This window comes from Felis catus, chromosome B3, assembly GCF_018350175.1.
Source record: "Felis catus isolate Fca126 chromosome B3, F.catus_Fca126_mat1.0, whole genome shotgun sequence".
NCBI lineage: Eukaryota > Metazoa > Chordata > Mammalia > Carnivora > Felidae > Felis > Felis catus.
This window is the reverse complement of record NC_058373.1, coordinates 38,314,002-38,340,298: the sequence shown is the minus strand read 5'-3', so window position 1 is coordinate 38,340,298 and position 26,297 is coordinate 38,314,002. Positions and strand designations below refer to the sequence as shown.

The 26,297-nt window shown below is 51.1% G+C and overlaps 2 long non-coding RNA genes across 5 annotated transcripts in view; one reads left to right on the top strand and one right to left on the bottom strand.

The window, feature by feature from the left end:
- Nucleotides 1–26,297, top strand: part of LOC111560807 — a 99,125-nt gene that overhangs the window by 55,971 nt on the left and 16,857 nt on the right. The window contains exon 8 of one of the 4 annotated variants that reach the window (XR_006599075.1): nucleotides 19,557–20,368. The exons of the other annotated variants lie outside the window; for them this stretch is intronic. This is a non-coding gene — a long non-coding RNA (uncharacterized LOC111560807). Of the gene's footprint in view, nucleotides 1–19,556; nucleotides 20,369–26,297 lie in introns of those variants that run through there. 4 annotated transcript variants of the gene reach the window in all.
- Nucleotides 1,355–2,210, bottom strand: LOC109500620. Its single transcript, XR_002158283.3, has 2 exons — nucleotides 1,765–2,210; nucleotides 1,355–1,548 (listed from the first exon to the last, which is right to left on the bottom strand). It is a non-coding gene; the product is annotated as an uncharacterized LOC109500620 (long non-coding RNA).

Here is a 26,297-nt window from a genome sequence, read left to right as displayed (position 1 = left end):
TAAAAAAGATAACATTTAAAAAATGAAAACACCAACATCTAGGTCAGGGATTGAATGGATTTTAAAGTATTTTAATATCCTTGTACAGTCCTGGAGGATGCACTGGTTAATGTAATGCACTAGTAAATGATAGTTTTTGAGTACAGGTTGTTGTAATTTCCGGGTGAACTTTTAAAAGAATAAAAACAGAGAACACACCCATTGAACTAATTGGAGGGGCAATTCTGAATGGTCCAAAAATATTCCATTAATACAAAAATACAAGAAAGGAGAGTAAAAGGAACACAGTAAGGTGGAGCAAATAGAAAGCACAAAATAATGTGGGAAAACATCTAAAGTACAAAGATCCATCCAAATGGATGGAAGAAAACCTCTCATGCAAATATCGAAAAAAAGCTGATAGAGCTGTATCCATATCAAACAGCATAGTGTCTAAGGCAAAAAGAATCATTAAAGATAAGAAGGCTTTTGTACAACAAAAAGGACAAAATGCAGTTACGTGCAAAAACATGGGTGAAACTCACACGTAGTGATGAGTGAAAGAAGCAAGACACCAAAGCATCATGACAGTACGATTCCACTGACATTAAGTTCAAAAAAACAAAAGCAGGAGAAACAACTAAACTGCATTGTTTAGTGACCCCACAATTGGTAGTAAAATTATAAAGAAAGGCAAGAAAATAAAAATCACCAAAGTCAGAATAGTGATTACATCTTGGGAGGAAAGCAGTTGTGATCCCAAGGGGGGGGGGCACACAGGAGTTCTGGGGTGCCACTGAAGGTCTAAGTCTAGTGGTCAGGGTGGTGACTGCTCAGGGGCTCATTTCATAATTATGCTTTACACTATATATATAAAGTTAATGTGTTTTTGCACAACTTATTTAACAACTGGAAAAAAAATTGGACACTCTGGAGTTCTAGATCCTTTTCCAACATGTAGTGTCCATAAATTCTTTGATATTCCTCCTTTCAAGAGATGGAACCTAATTCTCCTCCCCTTGAATGTGGACTGGACTTAGTAGCTTGTTTCCTACAAATAGAATAATGTGGAAGTGATGATGGGTGATTTCAGAGACCAGGCCATAAAAGGTGCTGTAAATTCTTCATTGTTTTCTCTTCGATTGCTTGCTCTGGGGGGAAGCCATGTTGTGAGAGCATCACGTGATGAGGAACTTAGACTGTTAGCCAACAGCTCAGTGAAAGAGCTTCCTGGGCAGCAGATCCTCCCGCCCTAGTCAATGCTTGGATGACAAGCTGCTCCCACTAACATCCTGACTGTGACCTCACAAGAGACCCTGGGCCACAACCACCCAGATAGGCTGCGCCCAAACTTGTGTCACACAGAGACTATGAGTCAATAAATGTTTGGGTTTTTTTTTAAGTTGCTGAGTTTGGGGATGATTTGTTACACACAAGAGATAACGAATTACACATCACTAATTTGCTGTTGACCATGGCTGCATTTCCTCTCTGGAAACGTCTTCCTCTGTTTTCTCGACTGTGCAGCAGAGAAGCTGGGCTGCGTTGTGAATGGCAAATACGTATCGCCTAGCCAAAGAAACGCCAATCAGTTAAGGATTCTGAGACTGCCCCTAACATCAGGGTGACAGTGCAGCAAGTGACTGGAGGGCGGCTTATTTACCATGCATACCTTCCCCAGACTAAAGGATCACTAAATCCACGGAGGGGGTGGTTATCTCAATTCCACACCCACCTACTCCCCCCTTACCAGGTATAATTGTTTTGGAAGCCCAAGCTCCTTACCACAGCAGTGACAAAAGCATCTGGTCTCCTTGTCCTCCAAGACCGCGTGTCTGAAATCGTTCAACTAAGACGTATTGGCCAGAGCTCTGGCGAGGAACCCGGGTTCAGATTCGTCACTTAATATCTGTGTGACCTTCATCCACTTCATTTCTCAAAGCCTCAGCTTCCTCACCTGTAAGATGGAGATTTCTCTAAGGATGGAATGAAAGTCCGTGGCAACTGGTCAGTCGGTTCATCAGGAGTCCTTGTCTCCATCCACCATGAACCCATCCTTGAGCTCGGGGCGTTTCGGGGGATATAGTGAAACATGCCGGTGCCTCTTCCCTCTGGGAACTTGCTGCCTATGTAAGGAGACAGTGGCCATGCGCCACTATCAGAGAACCTTTCAAGCTAGTACAAGTACAGTGCCTCATGGACTGGATGGGCAGTATATGCTCTAGTACTTTTCCAAGTGTGGTCCCCGGACCGGCAGCATCTGTCAGCATCACCTGGGAACTCATTAGACACTGAGACCTAGGGGACCACCGAGGAAACCCAGCATGCTAAGGGTGGCGCCCAGTGATCTGTGCTGTAACAAGCCCTCTCCACGATTCTGAGCACACTCGTCTGAGGACCATTGCTCTATGGGAATTCGGGAGCCAGGGGGACCCGGAGAGGCCTGATGGAGGATCTGGAATTGGAACTATAAAGAAGGACTAGAATATGAATAGGCAAAAGAAAGGGTGAATGTGGTTTCAGGTAAGGGCAACAGCATGAGCAGAGGCAAGGAGACAGGACAGCTTGGCGTGTACTGGGTCCAGTGAGGGAACCAGCTGATGGAACAGAGTGCAAATGCTGGGAACAGTGGGAGCTAGGGTCAGAGAGGTAAGGGCCTCAAGTGCCAAGAAGGAGGTTGGCCTTGACAGAGCAGGCCAAGGGAGCCATTGCAGGTTTTTGAGCAGGAGAGTGGTGACAGCCTGGTACCTCTTTCAGACCCACAGGCTAGAGCCCCTCCCTAGGTCTCACTAAGCTCAGAAGGCAGATGAATACCTACATGCACCAGCATCCCCTGAAGCCAGGGATATCCTGCTATGAGGCGAGGAAACTGTAAGGGAGAAGGCAGGCCAGCAGCAGCCCCGCAGCCTCCCTCCCACAGAGGACCTCTGAGCCCCAGCCTCACATGGGCCTTGTGCAGGTATTGAATTATGAATGGAGATTGTCCAGAAATAATTGCAAACATTATTGCCCCCCCCCCACATGTGTGTCCTCTGCAGGGCTGCGGCAATAGATTTTGTTGCTTTAACTCTCCAGGGTAGTTGTAAATTAGAGCTCTCCCTTAACAGTGGGGCAGGGATCCTGAGGAGAGGGAATCCCTTTTGAAAGCCCTAAAAGGGACAGACCCCTCAACCATGTGCATTGGTTACCCTCAACTTTTCCTTTTGTTTGATCTATTCCACCCATCCCTATTAAATAACTAATTATTTAACATCTTTTAAAGCTTTGTTATATATTAGAACAGGCAGGACACAAATGAGTGCTTTTAATAATATAAAAGCCCATTAGCTTCATTTACTGTTAATGTTAAAATAAACATGAGGCAATTTAGATATACTATTCCAATTTCACGGAAACTTTGATGTTTTTCTTCTCTAGTCACATAATTAAGGGAAAAACTACTAATGATATTAAGTTTGTACAGTGTTAATGACAGAAACAGGCACAAGCTGAAATTGCAGCCATTAATATGAAAAAATAAAATATTTAACAGGGGAGATAGATGAGTGCAATTTTAATAAACCAAAATGAAGAAAATTAATTTTAGAAAGTTCCACAGTCTTTCACATGCTACCATTACACAAGCTGTCTAATCTGTTATTTTTGTGGTCTGGATTATTTATCGACGGTTCGGAGGAATGCCCTGGTTTTTGCGTATTGTTTTGTGGATGATGAAGATTTTGCCTTGCTTTGTTTAATTCTTTCCCTTTACTGTACCGCCAGTCCCCAAACGGAAACGGCTTTATTTACAGTGTGTGCTTGGACAGAAGGACTTTACCAACAGCCTGTAGGTGAGACGGAAGGGGTGGTGTAATGTCACCTATGGAGAGATTCTAGTGTGACCACTGACTGCCAAAGCCTGAGTGGTTACAGTGGCTGAAATATTGGGTTTGACTCACGTGTGGTTACAGCGGCTGAGGTTTGACTCACGTGTGACAGCTGGCTCCCGAAGAAGAACCCCCTGTGTCCAGTGGGTTCAGCCATTGCTCTAGCTTTAGCTTTCCTCTCTGGGTCTGGGCCTTGCCACTTACAGTGGGTTGAATAGCACGTCCCCCAAACTCACTGGAAATAGAGTCTTGCTTGGTAGATGTAATTAAGGTAAGGATTGAGATGAGATTGTACTGGATCAGGGTGGGCTCTAAATCGAATGAAGTGTCCTTATAGAGACAGAAAAGACAGAGACGCAGAGAGAAGGCCAGGACGAGTCAGAGGTAGAGGCTGGAATGACGTCGCCGTAAACCAACAAATGACTGGAGTGAGCAGAGCTGGAAGAGATAAGGAAGGACTCTTTCCTATAGCCTTCAGAGGGAGTGTGGCCATGCTGACACCTGGATTTCAGACCTCTGGCCTCTAGAATACATTTCTGTTGTTTTAAGCCACCGAGCGTGTGGTTATTGGTTACAACAGCCTAGGATACCAGTGCCGTGCTGGAGAATGACAGCATGGAAATGAGCATCCCTGACCTGTCTCACGAAGGCCACGGAAGGTTCGGGAATGGGGGGAATGGCACAAGCTGCCCAGGAGGGAGTGGAACGTGGAAGCAGGAGCAGAAGGAAGGGAAGTCCAGGCTGCTAGGACACAGGCCCTGTAGCCAATGTAGCATATGTGACAGAGCAGCGGCAACAGGAAGGCAGCAGGATGGACTGGCCCAGAGACACAGGGAGGAGTCCTGGGCCTTGGTGGTGGCTACTAGGCAGGTCGTTGAGCCTGTGACCCGAGTCCAGGGAGGTAAGGCATGGAGCCTGGCGCTCTACCTATGAGGTGCTGGGTGCTGGGGGAGCCAGTCCAAAGCCCGTTTGTCAGAACAGCAGCCTAAGAGCTGATGACCAGCAAGGACAGGTAATGGTGTTTATGGTGTGTAAGGCGGATAGACATCAGCCTCTCACCCTGCCTTCAGCGGGATCCAATGAGATAACTGTTCTTAACACCCCATTTCATAGATGAGAAAATGGAGGCCGGGAGAGCTGAAAACTGGCCTGAAATGGCATAATGAGTGAGGAACAGGGCTTCACCCCAGGAGTCCCCTCCCCCCCCCCCCACTAGCTGCAAGAGAGGCTTCCATTTGACTTCATTTATGTTTCCAGACGCGCAGCCCTGCACGAGACCTGTGGGGGACAGAGCTGAATATGACCAGGCGTGGCAGTACCGACGCTGGGTCAGTCACAGGAAAGCCCACAGGAACGGGTTATGGGTGGGGACATTTACTTCCTCTGATTCCAGGAGAGCTGAAGTGGGGGCAGCTCCGTGGTTTTTTACTTCAGTGGCTTAGCATGTCTTCCAGAATTTAGGCGCCCTCCATCTGTACCAGTGATCAGGGGCAAAGCCGCCCTCCTGCACTGGGCCTTGGGCCTGGGTCACTGCAACCAGACCTTTCTGCGTGGCCCGCCGCTCCGTCAAAGTCGGCCAAGAGGGGGCGCTGGAGGGCAACCGCGCGGCGGAGCAGGGGCTTCCCACTTCCTCCCGGAGGCTTCCAGCTCCTGCCTTGGGCCTTTCCTCCCGGCAGAGGCCAAGCCTCCAGCAGCCAGGCCCAGTGAGCTTGCTGTTTCTCCAACACGCGCAGATACAGCCTCACCGCACACTCCCTCAGAACCTGGACCAGGCCCCCAGCGCGCGTCCTCCGAGCTCGGAGACGTCAGCACCTGCCAGCAGCTTCGGCAGCTTTCGGCCCCCATGTCAGCTCCGCGGCGCTCTCCTCTAGATCAGCGCGAATGGTTCTGCTTCCTGCAGTTGCTACCTCCCTTTTTACCTTTCAAGTGACCTAGTTAACATTCTTTAAAAAAAAAAAAATCTTTAATGTTTTATTTATTTTTAAGACAGAGACAGAGCATGAGTGGGGATGGGGCAGAGAGAGAGGGAGACACAGAACCCAAAGCAGGCTCCAGGCTCTGAGCGGCAGCACAGAGCCCAACGCGGGGCTCCAACTCACAAACTGTGAGGTCATGACCTGAGCCGAAGTCAGACGCTCAGCCAACTGAGCCCCAGGCGCCCCAAGTTAACATTCTTTATACCTAGTTAACAATTAGTAATGTCTGCTGTTAACATAGCCGGTATGGTGTCCGACTCCTGCCTGGACCCTGCCTGATACCCCTTCTTTCTGCCCTGATATGCCCAGTGTGTTGGTGATGTCGCTCCTCTAGTCACAGGGTGGCTGCAGCAATGCCAGTTGACAAAAGTCAATGAGCAGGCCCAGAGGTGGAGAAGTACTTCTCTCTTATGGTTCCCAACCTGAGCCAGAGCCGGAGCCGTTTTAGGAAAAGAAACATTCCTGCAGCCCCACCCCCAATTTTCCTTCACATTCCTTTGGCCAGAATTAGGTCACAGGATCCCTTCCCAGAAGCAACACCTGGCAAGGGGAATGGGATGTAGTGATTAGTGTAGACTGAACAGGCCCCATCTCCCTGGGGCTGAGGCTGCCCTCACTCCCAGGGCCAGGCAGAAGTGGACCAGCTGAACAAAAGCCGGGCTCTGCAAGCAAGGTGGGAAGAAGGGGAAAGGTCCTGAACTGAGGTGAGTGCCCCATCATCCATCCGGCCCGCCAGCTGGAGATGCCCGGGCTTTACAGATCCCCGTGTTAGGTGCTGACTCTGGAAAGGCACAGCAGGGCACTGTGGGGGCCCGAGGGGCAAGCAGGAGCTCTGGAGAAGATCAGGGGAGGCCGTTGGGTGTGAACTGAGTGTGAAGGACGAGGTGACTTTACTAGGTAGCAGGTAAGGCTGGACTTCCCGGACAAAAGATGGCCTGAGCAAAGGTGCAGAGAGGTAGGGAGAATATGGCTCAACTAGAGACAAGGTGGTTGAGTGTTATTTGCGCACAGGAGGCCCGGGGGAGTGGCAAGTGACATGGCCTTCCAGGCCTGCAGGGATCGAGCAGGGAAGGCCTGGTAGGGTATATGGTAGCCTGGGGTTTGCGGCTACAGTGCCCGCTTCTGGAAGATCGGCCTGCAGGAGATGTCTGCCATGGGGGCAGAGAGCTGCAGCTGCCTTCTCTGGTCCTAATGGGCCGCTGATCCAGAGACGCCCTCCCTTCCTCCTTCCCGCCTCTCACCACACAGCCATTGCTTTTGTTAATATCACTGAACAGAAACCAAAGGAGTAAAAATTACAGGCCCAGCCCCAAGGAGCTCACAGCTTAGATTTAGTTTTCTCTTTTGGAAATTGAAATATAGTTGATATTTTTATCAACTCACATAAAATGTATCCTTGTAACCACTTTCAAGTGTACGGATCAATGGCATGGTCACATTGTGCAACCATTACTGTCATCTGTCTTCAGAACTTTTTCATCTTCCCCATTACCACCATCTATTTTCAGAACTTTTGATCTTCCCAAACTGGACCTCTGTCCTCATTGAACACTAGGCATCCATTCCCCCCTCTCCCAGCCCCTGATAACCAACATTATACTTTCTGTGTCTACGTATTTGATTATTCTAGGTACTTGATAGAAGTGGAATCTTAGAATATTTGTCCTTTTGTGTCTGGCTTATTCTGCTTAGCATAAATCTTCAGGGTCTATCCATGTTTAGCATGTGTCACAATGTCATTCCTTTTTAAGGCTGAACAATATTCCATTGTATGGATATACCATATTTTGTTTATCCATCATCCAATGAGGGATATTTGGGTTGTTTCCACCTTATGGCTATTGTGAATGCTGCTACGAACATGGTGTTCTCAAATATCCATTTGAGACCCAGCTTTCACTTCTTTTGTGTATATACCAGAGGGGAAATTGTTGGATCAAATGGCAATTCTATGTTTAATTTGTTGGAAGGACTGCCATACTGTTTTCTACAGTGTCTTCACCATTTTATAGTCCCACCAGCCGTGCGCCAGGGTTCCCCGTCTCTCCACCTCCTCATTTGTTTTCTGGGTTTTTGATAATAGCCATCCTGATGGGGTGAGGTGGTACAGTTTAGCTTTTGAGCCAAGGCAAACGCATGTGAAAAGTAATCAGTAGAATAATAACACAGTAGAAACATCAACAACCATGAGGAAATGGGGAGGGGGGACCATGCAGATAGTGGATAAGAGGATTGTGTGAGGTGTGAAGGATGCCTCAGACCCAGGAGGATGTGACATTCCGGGAGAAGGTGACATCTCGAGGCAGGCACCTTGGGGGTGGGGGAGTTGGCTTTGGTTACTGCCTGGGGGGAGGGAGGCTGGGGGCTGGGCGAGCAGGGGCAGGTGTTGGGGGTCGTGGACCAGTGGGGGAACGCCATGAATTCATGGGCGGGGCCTGTCCCAGCTGGATAATATTCCCCCAACTTGTACCCTCTCCACATGTCTTGCCATCCTTGGCCCCTCCCCACCCCACATCTTTCTCTCTCTCTTGCGGTTGTATTTCCAGTGCCTGGTCCAGAGTCTGCACGCACCAGAACCTTAATGAGTGTTTGTCAAAGGAAGGAAGAGGGGGTGGATGGAAGGGTGGTTGTTAGCCCACAGATAAGGAAAACTGAAAGACAGGCTAGATCTCGACCCATAGAATTGCAGCCATGGCTGAGTTTTCACGATGCTCACTGCCCCAAACCACCCCACTGCCCCCCTTTGCCACTCCATCCATGGGCCATGCCAGCTCCTCAAAAGAAACTCCCCATGCAGAGACGAAGGGCATCATGATTTTCCCCATGCCCAAGCCTTGCAGGAAATAATTACAGGAATTAATTAATTAACAGCAGGAAATAATTGAGTAAATTACTTTCGCTTGCATGTATGAAACTGCTTGTTGAGGGGGGGGGGAATGCTTGTATATGAGGGTGTGGGAGAGCTAGAGTGAGGCCCCCAGCAGCCCGTATGGTGGGCACAGAGTCATCTGTCTCCTCCTCTCTGCTGTTCATGAATCAAGTTCTTATCTGGAGAGAAGAACTTGACTGGTGTCACCAAGGCGTTTAAGCTGTAATGTATAACAAGGTGGCCACTGCATTGCTGACAGTCACTGATCCAGAAGCCAAAGGGAAATGCATTAACCAATTTAACTGTCTGGAAATCTAGCATAATGAACATTCCAAGGTGTCTTATTACTAGCTCACTGTTGCCTGCCTTGTTACCATTTAAATTTTTCTTAAATTTCTTGGGCGGGAAATGTTTCCATAAATGCAGGTCTGGGGAAAAGGACTCAGAGTCTTTCTGGCAGTGGAGGGCTCAAAGCCTCATAGATTTAAGCCATCTGGTGTTTTCCAAGACACCTTCACCTCTGCTACTGAAGTGTTCTTAGTAAACTGTGTCAGGGAGGCAGGGCTAGGATGATTCCAAGATGTGGCAACATGGGTGAAGAAAGAGGCCATGAGGGGTATGGGGGCAGAGTTGATGAGTCCAAAGACTGGCCTCTCTTTTCAGGCTGTTGCTGCCTTGCAATGTGACCCAGAGTGAGTCCCTTTACCTCCTTTGGGTCTCGGTTTCTATAGAGGACTCTCTCAGTGCCCCCAAGAGCATCCCCCAAAGTACCGTGTCCCTGCGTGTCAGTGTTCCCCCCACACCAAAAGTTCTCTACCTTGACACTATTGGTATTTGGGGCTAGAAAATTCTTTGTGTGAACGCTGTCCTTGGCCTCCAGATGCCAGCAGCCCTCTCTTACCCCATCCCCCCCAACACCACAGACGTGACAACCAAAAATGTCTCCAGACATGGCCCAATGTTCCTGGGGGCACAGTCACCACCTAGAGAACATCTGATCTGTGCATAGCTGTGGGATCTGGGTAGAGCCACTCATTCATTTCTCAGACATTATGAAGCCCCTCTCTTATGCCAAGTCTTGGGGATGCGATGCTGCCTCTCTTTGTGGAGTTCACAGAGTCTCAGGGGAGGCAGGCCATCGGAGCATTGATAGTGGGAGAGCATGGGGTGCTCCAGGAGCTGAGGACAGTGGCCTGGAGGAGGATGATCCGAGCTGAGCCCTGGAGAGAGATACCTGCATGATGGGCTCCCGTGCTAAAGCCTACCATGATGCCCAGCATGAGATCGGCTCCTTTGGTTTGAGGCCCTCGAAGCCCCACTTAGAAGACAAGAGTGTGTTCTGGGAGGTATGGGCAATAGGTGTTTGTCAGCCATTAACATCTTGGCCTGGGTGGAATGACCCCTGCCACTTGCTGGCATCCTTCCAGGCCTAGCTGAATGGCTGCCTGATCCATGAATTTCCCTGGAGGGTTTAGCTAAAAGCAGTCCCTTCCTTCTCACCTCCTAGAGCCCAGAGGGAATGTGACTTGTAAGTTAGAAGTAGAGAGTGGAAAGTGAGACCTTCAGCATCCCTAGTGCTTGGAAGGGGCAGGGCAGGTAGGGCAGTGTGTTGGGGGCTGAGTTCAAGCAGCCGGGCAATGGAAGTCTGGCTGTGGGGATCCGGAGCCTGGAGTCTAATGAAGAGGAAAGAGGAGAGAAAGGTATCTAGCCTAAGCCCCATCTTCACGACAGTGTTGTCTTTTGCTGATCCTGAGGGTACTCACAGACTTTGAGGGCACACTTGATCCAATTGTCATTCAAAGTGTGGCCTGTGGACCAGAGGCATCAGTGTCATCTGAGAACTGGTTAGAAATGCAGAGTTGTTGGGGCGCCTGGGTGGCGCAGTCGGTTAAGCGTCCGACTTCAGCCAGGTCACGATCTCGCGGTCCGTGAGTTCGAGCCCCGCGTCGGGCTCTGGGCTGATGGCTCAGAGCCTGGAGCCTGTTTCCGATTCTGTGTCTCCCTCTCTCTCTGCCCCTCCCCCGTTCATGCTCTGTCTCTCTCTGTCCCAAAAATAAATAAACGTTGAAAAAAAAAATTAAAAAAAAAAAAAGAAATGCAGAGTTGTGGCCCCAATGCTGGCCCTATTTAATCAGAATCTGCATGTTAATAAGATCCTAGAGGACTCGTGTGTCATTTGTGCGTCCCTCCCTGTGCTAGACCTTGGAGAGGAAACAGAGTGGGCAGGCGCCTCTCCCCATGGTATTTCCTGCTGGCCAGGAGACAAGAGCCCCACAGCCTCCTCCCCTCGTACCCCATTATCTGAAGGGTGAAGTCTAATCTCCTTTGCCTATTGCCGAAAGCTCTTGGCAATCAAAACCACACATCCCTTCCCAGACCCGTCCTCCAGAATTCCCCTCCAGGTACCCTGGGCCCTTGCCAAGCTAAACAACGAGCAGTTTCTTAGCACACGCCCTGCCTTCCAGACTCCACAGCATTGTCCAAGTGGCCCCGTGGCTGTAAAGCACTCTCCTGAGTCTAAATCTTGCAGTGCTCACGCAAGGGTCGCCTCCTCCTAGAAGTCTAGCTTGTACTGCCAAAGTGAGCTCTATCTCCTGTGACCCCTCCCCACCCACCGCTGGCCCTTCTCTCTCCCCTGCCCTGACCCGTATCTTTAGCCTAGATCCATGACAAGACTGAATCTGCCTGAGGGCAGGAGCCAAGTGCAATCATGCACTCAACGCAGTGCCAGAGGAGAGCTCTGTGAGGGTCTCTTCACTGACTGACTGATTGGCTGACCGTGGACAGAGGCAGGGGGTATCAGACCCAAAGGGAGGCGTAGGAAAGCGGAGAATGGAAACGGACACTTGCAGAGCGTTAACTATGTGATAGACACGGCATGGTATCCAGCTCCATCCTCGGAGTAACCTTTCGGGCCTCTGTTGGAGCCTTGTCTGCAGATAAGCGATGTAGGTTCAGAGATGTTAAGTCACTTATTCAACAGCGCAGAGACAGTGAGTTGCTAAGTAAGCTGGGATTCAGATATCTGTCCGCTGGCTCCGAAGTCCATGTTTGTTCACGACGCCATGAATCGGTCTCAGAAGACCCACAGTTCTTGTTGTGCTGTAGCAACCAATGGGAAGGCAAGATTTAGAGAGCTGAAGATCAGTTTGAGGTCACTTGGTCTAGCTACTCGTTTTTACTGGCGGTAAATTGAGGCCGAAGGAGCAATGACTTGCTCAAGGATGTGGCAGAGCCGGGAACATACCATGGGTGACATCAAGGCCGTGTCCCTTTCCTCTGTGCCAGACTCAGGAGGAGTGAGTGGTCAGGGCTGGGGTGGTCAGGAAGCCATTCTAGAAGGGCAGAGCCATATCTGGGTAGGGAGAGGAAGGAAGTTTTACTGGCCATCCACTGCACATTAGACAGTAAACTTTTGCCATCTCATTTAATGCTTGCAACAGCCCTTTGGTCATCCCATTTTCCAAAGTAGAAAGAACTGTGCAAGTCTTTGGAATAAGCAAAAAGAGATTAGTGGTAGGCTCGAATAGTATGCCTTTTTGGGCAATGTGTTCGTTTTATATTGTCTGAGCGATTTTTACAGCTAAGTTCCAGAGGACTGATAATAATGCAGATGATCTTGTCCATAGAGATGCAAATAAATTGTGTCTGTTGGGATGCAAATGACTATGACCCTGAGGATATTGACCATCTTTGCAACTATTTGTAAATCCATTTCAGATTGTCTAACATGTGTGCTCTCTAGATTCTCCTTTGAGCCACTTTTTAATACCTTACTGGTCCCCTCATTAATTAGTGAGTGAAATAAAATCTTTGTTCATCTTTATATTTGTAATAAAGTACTTCTTTTACATTTTAAAAAGTGTCCTAGGGGCGCCTGGGTGGCTCAGTCAGGTGACCAACTTTGTCTTGCGGTTAGTGAGTTCGAGCCCTGTGTTGGGCTCTGTGCTGACAGCTCAGAGCCTGGAGCCTGCTTTGGATTCTCTGTCTCCCTCTCTCTCTGCCCCTCCCCTTCTTGCACTCTGTTTCAAAAATGAATAAACGTTAAAAAAAAATTTAAGCAAGTGTCCTTTAACATAGAATTGCTAAAAACAAGACAACAGGCCCAATATGGAGTCACTTATGCTAAGCCCCTCATCACCAAACTGAGATTTACTTTAAAGTTTCAGCTGTCCCAGAAATGGAATCTTAAACCAATCAGGAATTACCTGATGGGCACTAGTGAGGTCATCTGCCTGATAGATAGACCCCTGCCATTTCCTAAAGGAAAGTGACCTTGCCACAACCAATCCATTTTTTGCTTGTATAACTTCCTTGTTCCTACCCCCTTCTGCCTGTAAAAGTCCTTTGTTCTGCCTGGCTCCCCAGAGCTCCTCTCTATCTGCTAGATTGGATGCTGCGTGATTCACAAATATTTTCATAAAGACCGTAAGATCTTCAAAATTTACTCAGTTGAATTTTGTTTTTTGTTTTTTGTTTTTTAAAAAAAATTTTTTTTTAACATTTATTTATTTTTGAGACAGAGAGAGACAGAGGATGAGTAGGGGAGGGTCAGAGAGAGAGGGAGACACAGAATCCGAAACAGGCTCCAGGCTCTGAGCTGTCAGCCCAGAGCCCGATGCGGGGCTCGAACTCACGGACCGCGAGATCATGACCTGAGCCGAAGTCGGACGCCCAACCGACTGATCCACCCAGGTGCCCCGAATTTTGTTTTTAATATGACAGAACTTAGCACTTAAATACCTTGCTCAGGGTCACAGCGTGTAAGAGCTACCGAACATTATATTCCAAACATCGTGTTCTTTCTGGTACACACCCCCTGCCCAACTTGACACTCCTTCTTCTAGCTCCTGGTTTGTGAGGGGTATAGCCTTGTGGCCACTTTCGCTTCTGGGAGCTTCAGTGTCCTCAGTTATGGGTTGAGAATCTCAAACCTTCCCTGCTTACATCAGTTCGTCAAATCGAGTCACTTATATGGAAGCCCTTTGGGAAAGCCGAAAGCCCAGCTATAAGTAAGTGGATGATGATGAAGGTGGTCCGTGGGGCTGTGGACTTGGACTTGGATCTGAGGGAGCATTCTGGCTCTACCGCTTGGTAGCCCTGTGACCTTTTTCAAATCACAAAGTCCTATCTGGGACCCACAGTCCCTGCAGCTGTCAGATGGGCTTGCCCTGCCTTCCTCACTGAGCTGTCGTAAGGATGGAGGGGAGGTAACAGATGTGTGAGTGTATTAGACTCTTAGGTGCCAGAGAGGGGTTAAGCTTCAGTGGGGTTGTGACAGCTGTTGTTACTGTCCTCACTCCGCTGCTCTAGAGGGCGTGGGGTGGATGAAGTTTGAATGCAGGAGCTCCTGGCCCTACTCCTGGCCTCCTTCTCTGGGGACCAACGGGTGCTGCTGGGAAGGCTAGTTCCTGCCTCTGGCTATCTGCCCTCGCCTTCCTCTGCATCCCTCAGCCCAGCCAGCGGCAGATGTCAAGTCTGCCTTCATCTGGAGGCCCTTTCCCATTGAAAGCTGGGGAGGCATACATTTTCCCAGTCCCTTTAGACACACTGTGGAGCCAGCGCTGGTGTTCCATGAGAAGGCCATTCACACAACCCTTGTATCAGCTCATAGGCACTTCCCCACTTGTTTGTACCCACTTGATGCTGGAGCCCCGTCCCACCTGGATGTTTCTCCAAGATGATTTTTCAGCAGGTGTGAGCAGATGTGGAGGTCCTGCTTGGTGCGGGTGTGCAAAGCAGAAGGAAGGCTTGGTCCTCTCCCTCCTCCCTCCACTGGGAGAGCACATCACAGAGCCTCCGGGTCAAAGGCAGGCTGAGAATATCAAGTCCAGAGGGTGCTGCTGCTAGGTTATCAGAATCACCTGGGGAGGTTTTAAAAATCCGATTTGAGGACCCAGAGCCTCTAAATCAGAATCTGAGAGGGCAAGCCGTGGCAAGCTATATTTTTAAAATCTCCCCAGGAACTTCTGGTGCTCAGCAGCCTATTTTGGAAACCCCTCTTCGAAAGCAGTCCTCCTTCTCTGAACAAGGAGGAGGCCATGACACAAAGGTGCTAAGTCAAGGGTCAAGGTCACTAAGGCTGCCCTGCATCCCCTTTTGCATCCATTGTTCCAAAAGGCCAGGTTCTTAAGGGGTTGGCATTTTCCTGGAGTGAAACTGTTTGCAGGAGCTGCTGCAGGGGGTAGAGGAATGGGGAAGGAGCTCTTTGCTTCATTCCAGAACAGATCTGGCTGTGAACAAACGAGAAAGAGCTTTAGCGTAAGCCCGGCTGAATGGATAATTAAACAGATAGCAAAATGGAATGTAGCTTCACACACCTCCTGGGAGCTGGCTGGGGGAGATAATATGCTTTCCTGTTGTCAGAAGGCACAGGAGGAAAAACAACTGGGCCTGGCCGTTGGCCATTTAACAATATTGCTTTTGTAAACAAGTTGAAAAATCCAATAACTGTAAAACTTATGGCATGTCCTTAAAAGCCTGTCGCTGTTTTTGCCATAAATGGATGAGTGTTTCCAATTGAAGGTGTTCTAATTAAACAGTCCACATCCCCGGGGTGGTGAGGTCATCCCTGCGAAGGAGGGTCTGATCCCTTCTGGTGGCCTCAGGACCAGGGGTAGGGGGGCAGCATGGCAATTTTTGGTTTTGTTAGTCATGGTGCCTGCTGTCTTACAGCTGAACAGCTTACTTCCAGCCTGTGGTCTACAGCTAGAGGTACCTCCAAAGAACATCCCAGCATAAGCTTGAAGAAGCCAAGGCAGGGAGCGCCCACCAAGGGCACCCTTGGACTGGGGAGGAGGAAAGGCTGGTCAAAGAAACTCTTTGGTGGTGGAGGCAATTCAGTAGTAGAAAGTGGGGTTCTACTTTGGGAGCTGGCGGTCTTCATGGAAGAATCACAGAAACTCAAGGCTGGTTGGGATTCCAAAAGCCAGTTGGTCCACCAGCCAGCTCTCACTTTCAGCCTCCCCTTGCACCGTCTACCTGGAATTGGGCCAGACTTCGGAGGTCAAGGGCACAGTCCTTAACAAGGCTCTCACTCCAGACACCTGCTGTGAGGTCAAGGGTCCCTGGGGTCACCCTCACTCTGACCAGCTGGCTACAAGTTCAGGAGTTCCTATGACCACCCTCAGGTTGACAGTTTGCTAGAAAGATTCGCAGAACTCAGGAAAGCATGATAATTTTGATGATAGTTTTTTTTTTAATTGTGAGAAAATATGCATAACGTAAAATTGACCACCTTAACCGTTTTGGGGTTACAGTCCACTAGTGTTACGTGCTTTCACACTGTTCTGCAGCCAGTCTCCAGAAATCCCCTGTTGCAAACCTAAACTCCATATCCATTAAACAACTCCCCATTTTTCTCTTCCCCCGGCTCCTGGCAGCCACCCTCTACTTTCTGTCCCTATGAATTTGACTATTCTTAGGTACCTCATATAAGTAGAATTATACAGTATTTGTCTTTTTGATGATTACGGTTTTATTTTAGCAAAAGTTTACAAAGCCGGGTTGGCCCAAGGGAAAGACGCCTAGGGCAAGGTCTGGGAGGGTTCTAAATGCAAAGCTGCTGTCACCCTCAGGGATGTATCACCCTCTGCATCAAAGGGTGACAGACTCAAAGCATGTTGCCAACTGGAGCAGGTCACCCAAGCTTGGTGTCCAGAGTTTTTTTTTCTTTTCTTTTTCTTTTTTTTTTTTAAGCTTATTTATTTATTTTGAGAGAGAGTGTGCATGAGTGGGGAGACAAAGAGAGAGGGGAGAGAATCCCAAGCAGACTCCGCACCATCAGCACAGAGCCCAATGCACGGCTCAAAGTCACAAACCGTGAGATCATGACTTGAGCCGAAGTTGGATGCTCAACTGACTGAGCCACCCAGGCGCCCCCAGAGTTTTTCTTGAGGCTTCATTATGCAGATGTGATTGATTGGATCATTGGTCATGTGAATGAACTCAATCTCGAGCACCCCCTCCAAGGTCGGGCTGATATTACATGACTCAGAGCCCCGATCCTCAATCACATGGTTGGTCTTTCTGATATAGTTAGAAAGATTGTATCATCTTTCCTAATCTGAGTCATCTAGCATAAACTATGGAGAGGCCCACCATGAATGACGGCGTTAGCATAAACAATCAGGCAAGCTCTGAGGGGGCTGTCATGAGAAATGAAGAGATACCAAGGGATTAGAAGTTACCTGCTAGGGAAAGGGGACAAAGGCCAGCCAGATTCTTTATTACACACCCTCCCAACTTTGTTGCCCTTAACCCGTCACTCTCATAGCGCTTCCTAGAAGACCAGTGAGCCATCCGCTGGCGGACATCATGGCGACTCGGGGCTGAGCCTGGTCTGGTCAGTTAGCGGTATGTGGCCTTCAGCGAATCACTTAACCTCCCTGCTACGTGTCCGCTCCAGAAGGGCAGGGATGTTGGTCTTGTTCATTGATGAACCCCCAGGGGCTGGAACAGTGCCTAACAGGCACATAATAGATGCTCAAATATTTGTTGAATGGTTGAATGAATCTACTTCGGTCACTTTACCTGTACCATGAGGGTTGCTGTGAGAGTCTGATGTGTGGGAGCCCAGGCAGAGCTCAGGCGCCAGGCAGAGCTGAGGGCCAATGACTCTCTCGTACCATAGCTGTGGTTGTGGCCAGGTTATCCCCTCCCTGGTAACAGGTGCAGCTTTCTCTGAGGACTTTCTAGAGACTTCATGCTTTGGCTCAAGGGAGCAACTGGGAGAGGAAGGCTGGCCAAGTCCTTTGACTCTCACGGAAGATCTGAGAGTATTTTTCTAACACCTCACCAGGCCAGTTTCCCAAAAAAACCTGGTTCCCCAGACAGCAAAAGTCAACGTGCTTTTTCTCTCACAGGACAAGAAGCGATAAGAGAACATGTTGCCTCTTGATGTTTTTCCAGGTCTTTACGCATCAGCTCCTATTCAGGCCTCTATTTGGCAGATGAGGACACTGGAGCTCGGGGTCAAGGTCTCACGGTAACAAGTGAGAGGCTGTGACTCCAGGCCCTGCCCCTCTTAGAGACTGGGTCGGCTTGGGGTGGACAGAGTCTCTGTAGTGGGCTGAATAGCGGCCCCCAAAGATGTGTCTATGCCCAGGAACCTGTGAACATGACCTTATTTGAGATGAAGGGTCTTTGCAGGTGTAATTCAAGGTCTTCGCAGGTCTTTACAGGATAAGGTCATCCTGCATCATTCTCTTGGGCTTGAAACCCAGTCACAAGTGTTCTTATAAGAGACACACAGGGGGAGACACAGGGAGAAGGGGGGAAGGGCATGTGCAGATGGAAGTAGACCTAAGAGGTTGCAGCCACAGGCCAAAGAACGCCTGGGGCCCTGGGAAGGTGGAAGAGCGTGGATGGACTCTCCTCTAGAGTTTTCAGAGGGAGTGTGGTTTGGCTTACACCTTGACTTTGGGCTTCTGGCTTCCAGAACCGTGAGAGACGACATTTCTGTTGTTTTAAGCCGCCAAGTTTGTGGTAATTTGTTACAGCCGCCGTAAGAAGCAAATACAGAGACCCTAAACTGTACCCATGGCCTCTCCTCAGGATAGTTCTAAAGAGGGACTAGGAGGGAAACTGAGGCAGGAACCAGGTGGAAGGGACAGTGAGAGACTATGGCAGATGTGGGTGGCAGTTCAGCCCACAGACTTCTGCTCTTCTTCCTGGTGGGAGAAGGCTCAGGGCCTCTGAGCCTCATCTGTGCAGCCAATGGGTGAGGAAAGAGACCTCCCTCCTGGGTGGTCTAAGCCAGTCACAGTAAGTCTTGTCTCTTTTGCCAGCGATTGGTTAGAAGGCGGGCATGTGACCCTGTCCTGGCCAATGAGACATGAGAGAAACGGTTGCCACTTCTAAAAAGGGATGTAGGGGACCAAACAGGTTGCTCATTCTCTGCTGGACCTGTGAGGGGTAGATGGAGCCCTAGCAGCTGCCTTGTGACCATGAGGACAGTGAGCTGGCTAGCTGAGGACAGCTGAGAGCAAAAGGAGAAGGGAAAGGGCCTGAGGGTGCTGCCTGGCAGCCGCCAAATTCCTTCTGGAACTTCTTGGGTCAGAGATCTCTGCACTTGCAGCCAAAGAACGTCCATTTAGTGGTTTTTAAAGATGTTTTAAAAATCAGATCTCATAGCGAAAACATTTTACGTGTGAACCCAGTACACACAGTCATGTAGGGAACTGAAATAATTCACAAAACTGGATGTGTAACACATTCTGAAATTTTCTATTTTGCTTATTGAACTGCTGGTCACAATCCAGTAAGCTGATATTATGACCCCCCTATGGTCCTGACACACAACTTGAAAAACACTAGCCTAAATATACAGAAATAAATGTCAGAGAGAGAGAATTAAATGAGGTAAGATCCCACAGACCCTGCCTCAGACCCTGAGATATTACAGATGTCACCGAGGTAGCTCGGGCACAAAAGACAGATGGAGAGGGAGAAGCAGGGAGAGAGATGGATGGGAAGAATGAAACCCAGAGCCAGCCACTCACCCACAGATGCTGACGTGACCTCCTGGGGAGGCAGAGAAGGAGACAGGTGTCAGCAAATGGAAAACACAGAGGCCCAGGACAGCGAGTCAGAGATGCAGAGACGGGGCATTTAAAACAAGATGCAGGTTGGGGCGCCCGTGTGGCTCAGCTGCTTAAGCGTCTGACTTTGGCTCAGGTCATGATCTCACAGTTTGTGAGTTCAAGCCCCACATCGGGCTCTGTGCTTACAGTTCAGAGCCTGCAGCCTGCCTTGGATCCTGTGTCTCCCTCTGTCTACCCCTCCCCTGCTCATGCGCTCCCTCTCTCTCTTTCTCAAATAATAAATAAACATTAAAAAAAAATTTTTTTTTAAAACAAAATGCAGGGATGGAAACACAGGCCTGGGAATGAAGCGTCTAAGACTGAGCTGCAAAGAGATGCGTCCCAGGCAGAGGACCGGACGTGGGTGTGTACAAGAGCCAGGGTCTTAGAGAACAGAGGCCAGATCCCCGGCTGGGATTGGCCACTGATCAGCTGTGTGGCCTTGGCTGAGTCACATGGCCTCTCTCACCCTGTGCTTCCCTCTCTGGGAAATGGAGTGAATGATCTTTCACACGAGTGCGGGAGGAAGTCACTATGGATGCACTAGGCCTTTCCGGTCTCTGAGGACCCATCCTCACGGCCCTCGACCCGATGGAGACCCTTAACTGCCACCCACCCGAGGCGTCCCCAGTGTCCCTCCCCCAGCGGTCCCTTCCCCCACTCCTCTGCCCAAAGGAGGGAAACCCATTTCCCTGGGAACAGCTGTGTTTCCTCAACAAACAAATGTTCCCTTTAAACGGTTCTGAGGAGGAGCGGATGGTAATGAGCGAACATCTGGCCCGGCGGCACACTTTCGTTTTTGGCAGCTCTGGAGCCCGCCAAGTGACTATTCCCTAATGTTCACCGCGTCCCAGCACCTGTTATTCCCAATCAGGCTTGTACCAGTACGCCTCAATTAAGAGCAGATGCGGGGCTGAGCGCGGGGGAGAGAGAACCCCCTTCCCCAACGTCCCTCTGCTCTGCCCCGGCTCGGGAGAGGTGGTCTGAAAACAGCAAGGGCACCAGCCTCTGCCTTTGCCCTTCCTCCTCGCCCCTTCCCCGCCCCCTCCCTGCCTCCTTCCCGCTCTGCCTCCCTCCTGCCTGCCTCCTTCCTTTCTTCCTTCCACCCTTCCCTCTTGCCTTCCCTCCCTCTCTCCCCCTTCCTTCCTTCCTTCCTTCCTTCCTTCCTTCCTTCCTTCCTTCCTTCCTTCCTTCTCTCCCTCTCGCCCCCCTTTGCTTCCTTCTTTCCTTCCCTCCCCCAGCTACCTGTGTTGCCGCCTTTGGGGATGCAGATCTGGGTGACACATTCTTGCCCTCTAGTGACCCACAAGGTCCTAACCGACACGCGTCCTCCTTGCAACACGGGGGTCCGCCAACTTGTCTCTGAAGGGCCAGGTGATAGGGAGGGGGCTCTGCAGGCCGCACGGTCTCCGTCACAGCTGCCCAACTCGGTAGCTGTGGCACCAAAGCAGCCACGGACGATACGTGCGTGAATGAGCATAGCTGTGTTCTGATACCATCGTATTTCTGCAAGTGCTTGGCAGGCTGGATTTCGCCCTCAGGTCGGGATTTGCTGAGCCCTCCTCTGTTCCAACACCCTGAGTTGGGTGGTCACGTCTTGGAATATCTGCTGTAACTGTCCCACCCAGTGTAGCACTGAGCCCTACCTGCCTTCCTCCCAGCCACTGAGCGGTGACACCTGACCCGTGCTGGGCCACTCGGAGTCCTTCCCCCCGCCTGGGAACTGGGCCGCAGCTGCGTGTGCCATCCTCCTCCTGCCCTCTGGACAGAGAAGCAGAGGGGCAGCGCCCGAGGAGAGAGGCTGCCCGGAATCCCAGTGCCCTCTCAGACTCTGCCCCGTCCCTTCCTAAGCCCTGACTACCTCCTGGCCCCGTGTTCCCCCAAAGCCCCTGGGTCCTTATTAAGAAGTCTGCTTTTCTGTTTATGTTTGTTCGAGTTGGCACCTGCTTCAAGTAACGCACCCCGCACCACTTTCTGCCTCTGCACGCCTTTCGTGAGACTATGGGACATTCGTGCCCGGGCTCGCTCTGTGGCAGGTGCAGGCACTAGTGGGCTATGTCCTTGCCCTCCAGCAGCTGGTGGGTCACACATGCGTAGTGGAGATGAACGTCCCTGTTCCTCACTCCAGCACAACCTGCCCTGTGCTGATAAGGGGTGGGGAGGAGGAAGTGGGGGAATCCGAAGGCTTTGGCAGGGGAGTGGGTCCCCTGCCCAGGAGGGGCCTTGGAGAGTGAGTTGACTTTTCACTGAAAACATTAGGGGAAGCGGCATTCTCCAAGTCAGGTTCACAGAACACCAGTCCCGGGAGGGGCCGTACGGTATCCATTCTTCCTTAGCCCTAGACCTCCTATTCCATCCAGGTGACAATGTGCCCCTTAAAATTACTCACTCTTCCGGGCTCCCTTGCGGGAACGGTGGTCACGTGACACACTTCTGACCAATGGGATGTAAGCGGAAGTCTGCTGGGTGGAGGGGTGCTTCCCAGGTATGAAGGTTCAGACTCGCTTTTGCTCTTTGCCTTTCTCCTTCTTCCTGCCTGGAAAGCAGCTGCGAAACCTGAAAGGGCTGTGCCAGTTTGCAGCCACGGGGACGAAAGGATGGCAGGGCGGGAAGCTAGAAGGAGCTTGGGATCCCAGTGCCAAGTCAGAGCCAGGGCACCAGCCCTGGACTGCCTCTTTCTGTACTGGGTCCTGGCCAGTTAAGGGGGGGGGGGGGGGGGGGCGGGGATAGTTCTCCTGCAGCTCAACACATTCCTAACTAATGCAGTGTTTTGTGATAAATGGGGGCTGTGGAAAAATTATGTCGGGTCATACCAGTTTCCACCATCAGAGGGTCACAAAATAGGTTAGTCAAGTTCTGAGAAATCCTAATGTAAATATAGCAGTTGAACTCAATGTTTCCCAAGATCTTTGTCCACCAACAGCCACCCCTGCCCCCCATCACTTCCAGGATGTGGAACACACTCTGGGAAACAAACTGTAGAGGAAAGAGTCAAGGAAGATTGGGGTCGAATGCTGTGTGGCTTTGTGCCTGATGTTTAACCTCTCTGATCGTGAGATTCCTACTCCATAAAGTGAGAGAGGGTCATGTAGATAAAGGATACTCCAGATAAAGCACCCGGTCCTGTACCTGGTTCCTAGTCTGTCATCAGCACTTCTCATTAACCATGCATCGTGTTTGGAAAGAATATGGCATTGGAGACGGAAGTCCTGGGCTGGAGTAATGGCCCCACCACTTGCTTCTGTGACCCTGGAGAAGGGACTCACTTCTCAGAGGCTGTGTGTTCTGAGCCGTGTGGCAGGGGTGACGATGTCCGTGTGGTGGAGAGGCCGTGTGTGAAGGTTCTGGCACAAGGGAGAGCCTCACTCAATGTCGGAGGCGGTGTCTGAGCCCAGCCCTGCCTCCAGCCCCTGCGGGCCAGCTCGGTCACCCCCATGCCCCGGAAGGCTACACAGCCAGCATTTAGCTTAGGAGTTCAGGCGTGATTGCTTTTGAGTTTTCATTTTGTGAGCTGTCCGCTCTGCCTCCCAACCTATGTCCCGCCTTCCTCGGGGATGACCACTGGGCCCGTCTGGGGACCCCCCCCACCCCACCCCGGGCAGCCCCTCTTCTCCAGCCCACTCTGTCGCCTCACCACCCATGCCCACCAAGCTAGCGCGGCACCCAGCCTCTCCCCGGGTGTTCCCCGGATCACGAGGTCCAGCGAGTGGTGGAGTCCTGGCGCGGCCATGTGGGGCCTTGGGGAATCACCTACCCTCCGTGCCTCAGTTTCCTCCTCTGTGGGAGGAGGGGTTGGCAGTGAATGGTCTTGAAAGCGGAGATGAGGACACAATAAGACTTGCTTCCCAGGGACGTGAGGAAGATTAAGTGAGAAAAAATGCAAGCGACAACACGACATTCGCCGGTCACCACTGGTCATCTTTTGTCTGCCCCGCTTCCCTCTGAGGCCTTTCGTGTCCTCAGGTACCCTCTCCCATCAGAGTTGAGAACTTCACTTTGTATGTAACACTCATCGCGTGCCAGGGGCTCCCTCCGTGCCTTTCCTCGGTCTGGTCCCGGTCCCAGTCCCGGTCCCGATGGGACCCGCCACCACTCAGAACGCGGTTGTGGGGCCACTGCGCCCCAGTAATGCTCTGCTCCAGTCCTGCCCACGGGCTGGGGTGTGGTGGAGAGAGGGCAGGAGGCAGGTGCCATCTTGCTCATCCCAGGCACGAACTGATGTCCAAAGCTTAGAAAAGAAATGCGCCCAAAGCTCACCGCCGCTCGGGTCCTTACCTCTTGCTTCTACCGCTTTCCACCCCGCTCAGGGCCTCTTGCTGGGCAGGGCCACTGTGGGAAAGGCCCTTCTCCCAACTGGCTAATTCCACGAGGGAAAGTTGGGAAGGTGTTTGGGGCAGGGAGGGGACTGGTGTCAGAGAGGCTGATGGTCTTGGGCATCTTTCTTTCCAGGAAGAGAGAGTTTAGGCCACAGGAGCAGACCCAGCTCTGAGAGAGCAGACACCCCAAGGCAGGGCCAGCTCCAGTGGGCTCCCCCAGCTCTGTCCCCCTGGCCCCACTCACTCACACTAGGGTAGGGGCTGTGGGGAGAAGAGGCTCTGTGATCCTCTGTGTAGCATGGAGGGGGGACAGGTGGAAGGTGGGGGAGAAAGAATACAGGAAACCAGTGGGGGAAGGATGCTTGTCCAGTGTCCTAGAGCAAGTCTACTGGTTCCCCGCCTCCCTACCCCCTTTCCCTTCTGAATGTTGGAGCCAGGGGCTCCCTGAGGAAGCCTCTGTGGTGAGCCACATCCTCACTGCCACCTCCCCTCCAGGGCATCCGCTTTGGCTCCAGGCCCCGGGCAGGAGGGGACGCCAGGCTGCCCTGTGTCCGCGTTCATTGTGTGAAGGGGACAGGCAGTGGCACACGGAGAGCTGTCTGGCCAAAGACTCGTAGCTGCCAGCTACCTTCCCAACTTCAGTGCCCCCAAGAGGTGAGGCAAGGCCCTGGGGTTGCTGCACTGGGTTGGGCTCTCTAAGTGGTACCTCTGTCTCCCCATAAAGCTCAGAACTGCCTTTCCCAGAATTCCCTTCCCTGCAGGGTTTAAGCTGGCAAGATTTGCAAAAAGGGAGTCCAGAGCCCGGGGTCGGGCCAAACACACAGAGGTGCCCGGTGGGCTCAGCTTGTCATCGGTCCCCTCCTGTCCCAGCTTGGCTTCCTGCCTGTGGGCTTTGGTAGGCATCAGCGGCCCCCAGGCCACCACCATGCGCCTCCACAGGCCAGCAGGGCCACTGTGGGACCTGTCTCCACGGCCCCCTTCTCCAATTTCCCCACAGGCTGCGGCCTGCCTACCACGCCACAGCCTGGATTCCGTGCATGCATGGGGAGTGAGCAGCGCCACTGGAACATGGCTCTTCCCTGTGGGAGAGGCTGTGGGGTGTAGTGGCCAGAAAAATCCAGGCCTCAATGCTTGCCACCTGTGAGAGCTCAGAGTCACTGCCCCCCGCCCCACCACGGAGGTTCAATCTCCCCATCCAGAAAATTTGAATAATGGTACTTCTCCCCAGGGTGGTCGCGAGGGTCTCAGATCACGTCGCAAGCCCCTGGCCGCGGAAGGTTCCCCCAAAGGGTCAATGGTACAATCACCTCTTATTATATGAACATTCATATTACTTCTAGAACATACGTCCCTTTCACAATGAATGTACTTAAGAAAAACATACCAGGAAAGAAAAATGGAACTTTAACACCAAGTGTCTACCGTGCCCCAGCCCCAGCCTCCTATGAGCCTTGTCCTTCTTTGAGGAACTCACTCGGTTTCTGTGACGGGTCTGAGAGCTCCTCTATACCTGGGTCTAAGAAATGTCACTGTTCTTTACTGTCCGAAATCAAGCTCAGCCTGAATCCACATGCCCTTACAGTTGGTCGTAAGGGCCAATTTCGTGTGTTTCTACAGCATCCTATTTTTTCCCACTCCCTTCCCAGATCTTACAGGAAGTCTGACCACATGGCATCCCAGGACATAGGGCAGGGCCTGGCCTGAGTCCTGGCTGTGGCTGTTGACAACGTCACTGCCTCTTCCTCTGCAGACGATTATGTGGGGCCTGGTCTCTTTCCTGTGTCCCCTGCTGTGTGGGGCTGGCCAAGTGCCCATCCATCTAAGATGGGCTTAGCTCCCAATTCAGAATAGGATTTGCTTTTTGGGATTTGCTAAGAGGGATGCTAAAATGAGTTTGTAGCCATTGCTCCTGCAAGTGTCACCTCTAAAGTGGAAGGGGTCGGAAGAAACCACAAAGGCTTTGAATCTTGAAGGCTTTCGGAAATCCATTAAGATGCAAGCCCCCCGGTGGCAAGTGGCCATGTGATTGATCACCCACTTGATAGATGGTTTATCCTTAGTAGTGACCACATGATCTATCAGAGAGAAAGAGGGGTCATTAGTAATTATGCTGGGAAGCGAGTGTAAATCAGGCCTTTCCCAGGCAGCCTTGGGTGTGTGGTTACCCGTTTATTGAGAAACGGTATCTAGCTCCTGTGGACGGCTGGGCAGGTTTCATGGTCTCTAAACTGCAAACGTACAGAAAAAAAGGAAGTGATGTTGAGAGTAGACAGGTGATGTGCCCAAGACCAGGCAGACAGTTAGAAGCAGCCTCTGGGCTTCTATCTGGGTTCTGTCCTCCGCAGCCCTTGTCTCTGGCCCAGCCCTTCATCAGGCTGGCTCATGGGTCCCCTGGCTGTCCAGAGAACCTCCAAGGGATCCAGTCCTCAGAGCTGTTCCCAGCATCAGGCCAGAAAGGACTTTTAAGGCAGAGGCTACAGGCACAGGGATTTTTATGGTGTGGCTGAGGAGAAACCCCGGCCTGAAGTGGGGGACTGGATGAGATGACCTCTGAGGACATCCACCACTGGGAAGAGAAGCGAACTCCTGGACTCCACCTGGATGCCGAGTGCTGCATTGTGCTGTGAGAACCACAAGAGGGTGCCCTTGCACCAAAAAAGACAGCTATCTGCCTTCAAAAGTTCTCCCAAAGCCACCGAGCCAAAAAA